Source organism: Myotis myotis, unplaced genomic scaffold (genome assembly GCF_014108235.1).
Source record: "Myotis myotis isolate mMyoMyo1 unplaced genomic scaffold, mMyoMyo1.p scaffold_m19_p_1, whole genome shotgun sequence".
NCBI classification, from domain to species: domain Eukaryota; kingdom Metazoa; phylum Chordata; class Mammalia; order Chiroptera; family Vespertilionidae; genus Myotis; species Myotis myotis.
The window spans coordinates 68,242,015-68,251,510 of record NW_023416313.1 but is presented as its reverse complement, the minus strand read 5'-3'; the positions used below and the strand labels follow the sequence as shown (position 1 = coordinate 68,251,510).

General features: G+C 47.4%; 1 pseudogene; it reads right to left on the bottom strand.

Annotated features, from left to right (window-relative positions):
• Positions 1 to 245: 245 nt before the first annotated feature.
• Positions 246 to 7,477, bottom strand: LOC118660961 (annotated as a pseudogene).
• Positions 7,478 to 9,496: the final 2,019 nt, after the last annotated feature.

The window sequence follows — 9,496 nt, the reverse complement described above, 5'->3', positions numbered from 1 at the left end:
TCTGAGAGTGTGCAGGGCTTCAGCTGAGCTTTTCTGGCCAGCCAGTAGCTACTTGGCCAGTTTTGCTGCCTTGACCCCATCTCCAGGAAGGGTTACAGCCAGAGGAAATGGAGGGAGTCCAGCCCCCAAGCCTTTTGAGGCACTATCAGGCAGAGAAGGAAAAAAGGGGCCTTGAGGACACTGATTCTCAGAGGACCTGGTGGAGGCAGCATCTCCTCTGGGCTGGGCACAGAGTGGAGACTTCAGACAGCAAAAACATTCCTGTTGGAGCTACAAGCCCCTAGAATTGCTTCATGGCCTGCCTCGGGTTCCCTTGGATCTCATCTGCTCCTGAACAGCACCTGTCATGGCAAGTCCATCTCCAGCCTCCCTCTCCCCAGAGCCAATGTGAGTCAGGTGGACAAAATTCATTGGTTCCCCGATCATGGTCCGATTGATCCGTCTCCTCTTCTTCTTCGGCTGGGGTTTCTCTACCACACAGCAGCCCAGTTTGTGCCAAAATTCGCCCGTGTTCCCTGATGGTTCCGGTTTCACTCTTCCGCCTGAGGCCCCAGAGGGCTCTTGCTCGGGTGCCCTGACCACCTGCTCAGCACTCCCTTCAGGTCACAGCACCCTGGGTTCACTCCGCGGGACGGGGCTAGAGAAAGGAGAGTCCTCGGAACCCTTAGCTGAGCAGTAAAGGCCAGTGTCTCCGATCCTGAGAGTGAAGTGGGCAGGCAGGCACAAGAGTATGTCTTCCTCAGGCTTGGAACCCTGCTCTGCTCCGGCATTGAGGCGCCCGGCTAGAGCTTGTTGGGGGGCTCCTGCTCGATGCCCACCAGTGTGGGGTTCCCGGACTGGCTCCTTGGTGTGGTGGGGAGCCGAGGGTGGGCCAGCAGAGGTGGGGCTCTGGCCCCAAGGGTTTTAGACAAGAGATTGTAGCCTTATAATTGGGAACATGAAAGAGGATAAGATCACGTCAGGAGAAACTATAGACAAAAAGCAAGTACAGGACAGGGAACAGCAACATTTTGGACTAGCCAAAGGAAGGTTGGCCAGCAAAAGGAAGAAGAATGTTCTTAGGGTGTGTTGACAAGGAGAGTGCAGAGTCAGAGTCATGGAGGCCAAGAGGACAGAGCGTTCAGCAAGAGGAGGAAGGCTCCCAGTGACTCATCAGTAGCAGGGGGCTAAGAACCAGGAACGAGGACTTACCCTCCAGAGTGGGCCATTGGCTGTTGGTGGGTGACCATGGCAAGTGCAGAAGACCAGCAGAGGCAGAAGCTCAAATGCAGTGCATCCTGGGATGAATGGGAAGTGAGGAGAGAAATTATACAATTGCTAGGGGGGTAAGGGCGTGTGATTTTAGCTTGAAGAAAGCCTTGGACATGTTAATAGGGAAGAGAGGAGGAACAAAGAGTGGGTGAGAGGTTGAAAAGAAAGGGTAGAGAGAGGAGAAGTAAGAAGGTAGGATAGGAGGAGGCAGGAAGAACTCAGGTGGGGTTGGGGCAGGGATTCATGTAGAGGAAGTGAGGATGAGGGTTGGTCTAGCACTTAAGGAGGGACTCCTTACCTTCTGAGGTTAGAAGAAAAGGAATGAGAAAGGGATTGGATGTAGAATAATGGGTAGGTAAGAAAGGACATCGTTGAGGTTGATCATCTGATTTCTTCTATTTTGTCACTGAAACAGAATAGTTTATCTGCTTAGAGTAAAAGGGGTGCTGGAAAGGGGTCATAGAAAGAGGTGAAAGTTTGGTGTAAAGCAAGGGAGCAAACCGAGGAAAATTAGAAACATGAATAATTGGTGGTCTAAAGTTAGAGAAAATGTAGTGGCTTTAAATGACACGGTGACATGATTTTCCCCCTATCCCTCAGTTATATGCACAGCGATGTTAAACAACAAAATACCTGTGTAGCCATTAAAAGTTGTCACAGGGAATATTCACTGGCAAGGAAAAATGCCTCAGATACGCTGTAGGAGAGACTGTCGGCAGCATCCTAGAACCCCTTGGCATGCATCTCTGTGCAGATCTCTGTTCCTGAAAGGCTGTTTGCTGTGACCACATGGAGCTCCCTGCCTGAGGCTCTCTAGCCAGGCAGCGTGCTAGAAGTCAGTGCTAGGGGAATGCCCACCAAATCCCAGGTGAATTAGTCCTTCCTCCTCAAACTTCCCAGCCCTAACCACTACAAATGGAAAGTTTATGGTCAAATACTTTAGCTTCCTCAGCCCTCCTTGGGGATGATTGTGAGATGTTTTCTACACTGTTTCTAAAAGTTCTCCAGCAGAACTCAGCTCCAGTTGCAACACGGTGCCAATTGGATTAATTATACATTTATTGGCTTCCTTCCTGTAATGATTTTTTTAAAGGCCCCAAAGTCTTTGGCATTCCTCCCATTAAGTGGTAAGATCAATGCCCTCTCCCCCCGTGGGCTTGTGATGGCCTTGATGAAAATAGTATGGCAGTATTGACACCATATGATTTCCAAAGCTAGACTATAACAGGCCATCAGCTTCCACTGATTCTCTCAGGCACTCACTCTTGGGGAAACCAGTCACCAGGTAAGAAGTCTGACTACACCCAGGCTGCTGTGCTGGAGAGCCCACATGCAGTTGCTCTGGTCCTTAGACCCTACTGAGCTCCCTGCAGACCCTCAGCATTAACTGCCGGCATGGAAGTGGGCCATCTGGGACATGCAGCCCAGAGAGCCTTCAAATGCCTGAAGGCTCAGGGGACATTTCACATTTGAGCTCTTTCCAAATTCCTGTTTCATAAAATTGTATGCAAAATATAAAGGTCCTGTTTTATACAACCAAGGAGTTACTTGTTCCACAGCAATAGTGACTGGAACATTGCTCTTTCCTGTATCTCTTCCCTGCTTTCCTACTGGTATTTCCTGGGGTCACCTTCAAAATAAGTTATGTGCTCTTGAATGTATAGTTCAGGATTTGTTGCTAGGAAACTCAAACCAAGAAAAACTGTGTTATAAAGTAATAACTATAATCACAACCACGAAAAAGCACCAGGGAAAAGTAGGGAAATATATAAAAATGTTAACCAGGTTAATTTTTAGGTCAGAAGATTGAGATTGATTTTTATTTTTAATGTTCTTTTTGTATATTTTCTAAAAGTTATAAAATATATATGTATTTTTTAATCCTTACCCAAGGATATACATTTGTTGATCTTTAGAAAGAGAGGAAGGGAGAGAAAGAAAGAAACATCAATGTGAGAAACATCAATCAGTTACCTCCCATATGTGCCCAACTGGGGACTAAACCTGCAACCTTGGCACATCAGACGATGCTCCAACCAACTGAGCCACCCAGGGATCTCAGGGTTTCTTTTATAAGGTCATTAATCCCATTCATGAGGGCTCTATCCTCATGACCAATCACTTCCAGAATGCCCCACTTCCTAGTACCATTCATCACATTGGGGTTAGGATTTCAACATTTGAATTTGGGAGGGACACAAACATCCAGCCTGTAACAAACATTAACAACTAGAGGCCCAGTGCATGAATTTGTGCATGGGAGGGGGGTCCCCCTCAGCCCAGCCTGCACCCTCTCTAATCCGGGACCCTTTGGGAGATGTCAACTGCTGGGATCAGGCTAAATCAGCAGTCAGACATCCTCTCACAATCCTGAACCACTGGCTCCTAATTGCTCACCTGCTGCCTGCCTGGTCACCCCTAACTGCCTACCCCCCCCCCCCCGGTCTGATTGCCCCTCACTGCCTCTGCGTGCTGCTCTGATCGCCCCTAACTGCCCCCCCACCGGCCTAGTCACCCCTTACTGCCCCCTCACTGGCCTAGTTGCACCTCACTGCCCCCCCCCGACAGCCTAATTGCCCCAAACTGCCCCCCCTGCCAGCCTAGTCACCCTTCACAGCCCCTCTCCCCCCCCCCCCACTGGCCTGGTTGCCCCACACAGCCTGCTTGTTCAGTCGTTTGGTTGTCCCTCACTAACCCCCCTGCTGGTCTGGTTGTAGGCAGCCATCTTGTGAGGATGTGAGGGTTAATTTGCATATTACCTCTTTATTATATAGGACAGTCACTTAATAAGGAAGTAGTTTTCCTACCCCTAGTTCATATACGAGGTGGCCAAGACATAATGGTGTTTGATGAGCTGGCAGGTACACTTAACTTCTGGGCTGTCCCACCCTGCATTCCTGTGACTGCACACCAGGTTGGGAGCCTGAGGCCATGGCTCTTCATCAGTGGCTCAGGAGAGGGTGTGAGGAGGCAAAGTGTCAAGGCTCCCCAAACCGTACAGCTGGTCGGAGGCTTCCCAAGACACCAGAATGTGCATAGGGTGATGACTGGCAATAGCGGTCTGAACCAGCATTTCCCTCTCCCTCCCTGCGCCTATACGTTTCAGCAATGTTTACTCATTTCCTCCCCGTGGTCTGATTGGCAAGCACATGGTCACTTAAGCATATTGAGAATAAGTGGGAACTCCAAACTGTAAGATGCTTAGGGCTGGGAGGAAGGCGAGGAGAGCCCAGAGAGGGATGCAATCTCCTGGGCACTGTTCAGCCACCAGGGGAAGCCTCAGGTGGGCTAAGGTGAGCTCAGAGCGTAAGTGGGGTAGGTGGGCGGCACTGTGCTTTTGCTGACATTCTCTCATTTGCCCTTGCCACAGCCCTGTGATGTGAATATCGTTAAACTTATCTTAGAGATGGGGAAAATGAGGCTCAGAGAGGGTGACTGAGTTGGCAAAGGACACACAGCGTGAAATGGCAGAGCTGAGACTGTAAATCACATGCAGTTTCTATTTCAGGATACCGTCTGTCTCTTCAGTTTGGCCACTCTACATTTGATTTCCCTGTCCCTCCTCAACCCTCAGATTAACAGTGTGTGGGCTAGGGTAGCAAATGACCTGACAGTGTTAAAACTTAGGTAGTTTGTTTTTAGTATGAACCTCAAATTATGCCATATAGTGTGATCAGTTGTCTCATTCACTAACATATAAGGCTAGCATGGTCAATTTCTTTTTTAAAATATGTTTTTTTTATTGATTTTTAGAGAGAGAAGAAGGGAGGGGGGCGAGAAAGAGAAAAACATTGACTGGCTGCCTCCCCTATACACCCCGAGTGCACCCGACCAGGGACCAAACCCGCAATCTCGGTATGTGCCCTGACCAGGAATTGAACTAGCAACCTTTCAGTTCATGGAATGACACTCAACCAACTGAGCCACACCGGCCAGGACATTACATAGGCACATATTTTGAACTTAGCTGCTACCAGTTTTTAAATGGGTAAAGTGAGAGCCACAGCTAACCAATTCAGATGTTAGCAGGGCTTCTGTACCCATTACTATCCTCACAGACAGACAGACAGACACCCTAACACCCCAAACAAAAAAGGACCTTGTAGGCAAAGAGATTGATCAACTCATTACCGATAGCACCTATTCTGTAACTAGATAGAGCAGTTCATCTTTCCCTAGGCTATCCATAATACTTTCAGAGATTGCTGATTTTTTTTGGGGGGGGGGGCAAGTAACGGAAATAGGATCTCAAATACATGTAGCATTAAAGGGTGAAGATAGAATTTTCTCTCCAAGATTGATAATGAGGAGATAGATAGTGCACATAAATAATGAGTCCAGCACGTTTGTGGAGTGAAATGAGGTCAGTCCTGTGTGAAAGATCCGCCAGTTGGTACTCCAGCAGCTCCCTGGGCCTTTGAAATGCAGCCACGGCCAGGATTTCACTTGTGCAGGACTGTGCACCTTTTAACCCAGCCTGAACGCCAGCCCTGGGAGCAGTGCATTCAGCAGTGACGTCAGGAAAAGCAGACCTGCTGACATGAGTGTTCAGACAAAGGGAGGTGCAAAAAGAGCCTTTTAGACATTTTTTTTTCTTTTTTGTGTGTGAACGGTGACAATGAAGGGAAGAGACAGGCCTGAGGAACCATGGGAAAGGGGAGTCTCCAGCCCCTCGCACTCTGCTTCCCACATTTCCACAGGCCTGGTCTGCTTGCAGATCGAAGGACTTGCGAGGTTCTCTAACATCCACAGCCAGCCCTAGCCACAAAAGTACGACTTTTAAGAGTCACATGTTGGCCCCTGTGTATCATGGTAGCCACCCCGGAACCCTTAAGACTCGGACAGTATGGAGAAGTTTCTTGGGAATGGGAACTTGCCTGGAGTCCATGTGGAGTGTGGGCAGAGCAGGGCCTACCTGCAGAGAGCCTTACACTGAAACCCCCACGGCTCAGCTTACCAGCTGCATGGCCATGTGTGTCACTGGAACAGGCTGAGCCTCAGTGCCCACAGCTACGAAGTTCACTCCACAAATGCGTGTTTAGCGCCCACTCTGTGCCTCTCTGGGCTGAACCAGGTGCTGGGATACAGGCCTGCCCCCAGGGAGGTTCCCACACCATCTCAAATCCTCTCAGGGAAGTTTCCTTGAAGAATTGTGATCTGAGCTCATAGTGGGGGTTTCTGGAACCCTGTGAGAGAGCTCTTTTATTATAAGTTGAAAGCTTATTTTTTAAAAATATTTTTATTGATTTCAGAGAGGAAGGGAAAGGGAGAGAGATATAGAAACACCAATGATGAGAGAGAATCAGTGCCCAACTCCTGCACGCCCCACACTGGGGATTGAGCCTGCATCCCCGGCATCTGCCTTTGACCAGGAATTGAACCATGACCTCCTGGTTCATAGGCTGATGCTCAACCACTGAGCCACACCCGACAGGCACATAAATTGATACCTTCTTGAGCATCATTCCTGGCCAGTATCAGAGCAGACATGGACATGTGTACCAGGTATGGAGTGCTCATGTCTCCGGCTTCCCCAGGAAGTCACAGCTGGCTCTAAAACCCCTGCGATATGGAGCTTTGTCGGGAACATGGCAAACTCTGGCTCTCTGAGGTGGGCTCCTCACAGGTGCATCTCTTGATGCAGGGGATCAAGGACAAAACCCAGTCGGTCCAGGGGCCCAGGTACAGAGTCTGTTTTTCTCCTGAAGTTCCATTGTCTATCTGTTTCCTGGAAGTTAGAGTCCATCCATGAGTACACCTACTATGTGCCAGGTGCTGGGCTTGGGAGAGGGTAGGCCTGACCCTGTCCAGTTATCGTCTGCTATCTAATGGTTTGTGTATGTGCATTGGGGAGGGAGGTGCAGTTTGATAAAAAGACATTAAAGGAGCTGGTTAGGCACATAGACCCTGAGTCAGACTGCATGGGTTCAAATGCCTCCATTTCCTCCTCTGTAAACTGGGGCTAACCCAGTTACAAGAATTAAATATACATATATGCATACAAATCACTTAGAATAGTGTGAGGCATGTGGCAAACGCTATGTAAGTGTTTACAACAGTGTTAGGTCTTACCGAAAGCACTGTGAGGGTAGCTTAAGGGACTACGGGTGGTCTGAGGGGTGGCTTTTAGGATGTGACCTGAGGACGAGTAGAATAGAGAGTAGCGGGTACTGTTCCAGGTAGCAGGACGGTCAGTGGTGGCATTGAGGGGAAACGATGGAGTCATTTTGGTTACTGTTGTTTTATAGAAACAACGTTGTGGCCTGGCCAGGTAGCTCTGTTGGTTAGAGCTTTGCCCGGATAACCCAAGGTTGTGGATTTGATCCCCGATCAGGGCACATACAAGAATCAACCAATGAATGCAAAGATACATGGAACAATAACTCTCTCTTCCTTCCTCTCTCTCTCTCAAATCAATAAATAAAAATTAAAAAATCACACACACACACACACACACACACACACACACACACACACACACACAAACACACACACCCCAGGCTGTGAATTGAGTGCCTTCTCTGTGCCAGGCACTGTGCCGGACACTGGGAACACAGTGGAGTGAGTGTGGCACGTGGGAAGAGCACGACTGAGCTCCAGAGAGCCTTACATTGCAAGTCGTTGTTCAAATGGTGAAAGCCGGAGAAGTACAAATGCCAAGTCATTTGATTCAGATCACTGTATTCATGTAAATTCTGCAGTCGTGCTGGTGAAAAATGACTTGTTTTCATTCAGGCAAGCCTTTCCCCTGATCTGACAGCTGCATATCTATCTAAAATGAGACACTTTGACACCCACAGCTCTGATCTCAATTGGACAGTTTTCCCCACACACAAATGGAAGAGAAAGACAATTGAGCATTATTAGATAGGAGAGAACGTTCTCACACACAGGAAAACAGCTTTTTCCTTTGGAAAAAAAAACGTGATAAAGAACAGAAAATGACTGACAGAATCAGAGCTTCCCAAATGTCAGCAGAGCTGTTTCAGCTACACTCTGGCCTCTGTGAGGGGAGATTAGGGGAGTTTTTAGACAAGTATTGAACGCACGTTAGCGTTAGCTGGCGCAGGGAGACATTTGCTGGTAAAATAAGCCTGCTCTTGGAGCGCGTCAGGAAGCTACAATGCAGTTTGGGCCTTTTGTATTTAGGGAAAGCAAACATGTTAGTAAAGCCTCATTCACACACACTGACGGAAAAGTTTCGTAAGCTGGAAACCTTCCTAGTTCTTCCACTAAACAAATGCTTATGGAACACACACATATGCTGGACGCTGTCCATCTGTGGGAAAGGCAGCCAGGGTCACCTTGCCCCAGTGCCTTACAGAGGAGGGGACAAGGCAAATATTAATCTAATAATGAAAATAAACTCTGATGCATGTATGGTGGAGGAAGTAGAGGTGCTATGGGCGGTTCACCCCACGGTGACCTCACTCAAGCCATTGACTTGGGGGAAGCACCCACAGGACAAGAAGATGAGTGTTGGCCAGTTCAAGGTGGAGGGAGCGTTTGGACTGTTTATTATTTAAGTGGGAATATAGGAACTATTTTTTCACATGCTTTATAGCCAGAACTGGATTTTCCTTTGACTGTACAAATCATTATAGTGCATGCGTAAGAACAGTCAACTCACAGTTGTAGCAGAATCATGGTGTAGAAAATAAGCATTTCTTAGAATACTAAGAATAATGGACCCCTTTGCCCAGGAATGCAAACTCTGTGTTTTCATTTCACTTTATTGTCACATAGACGAAGCTATTTAAAACTGAATGCTGAGAGTAGATGACAGGTGAGGTTGGGTAGAAACCTGGTAAAACTGCTTGTGGGATGTAAAATGGTGCAGCTACTTCAGAAAATAACCTGGCAGTTCCTTGAATGGTTACACATACAATTATCACATGACCCAGCCATTCCATTCTAGGTATGTGTACCAGAGAAGTGAAAACATACGTCCACACAAAGACTTACACATGAATGTTTATTCATAATATTCATAATAGCCAAAAGGTAGAAACAACCCAATTGCCCATCAAATAATGAATGGGTCAATAAATGTGGAATATCTATGCAGTGGAATATTAGTTGGCCATAAAAAGGGATGAAGTACTGATACATGCTATAATATGGATAAACCTTCAAAACATTAAGCTAAATGAAAAAAAAGCCAGACACAAAACACCACATTATACGATTCCATTTATATGAATTATTTAAAATAAGCTCATCTGTAGAGACCAAAAGTAGATTA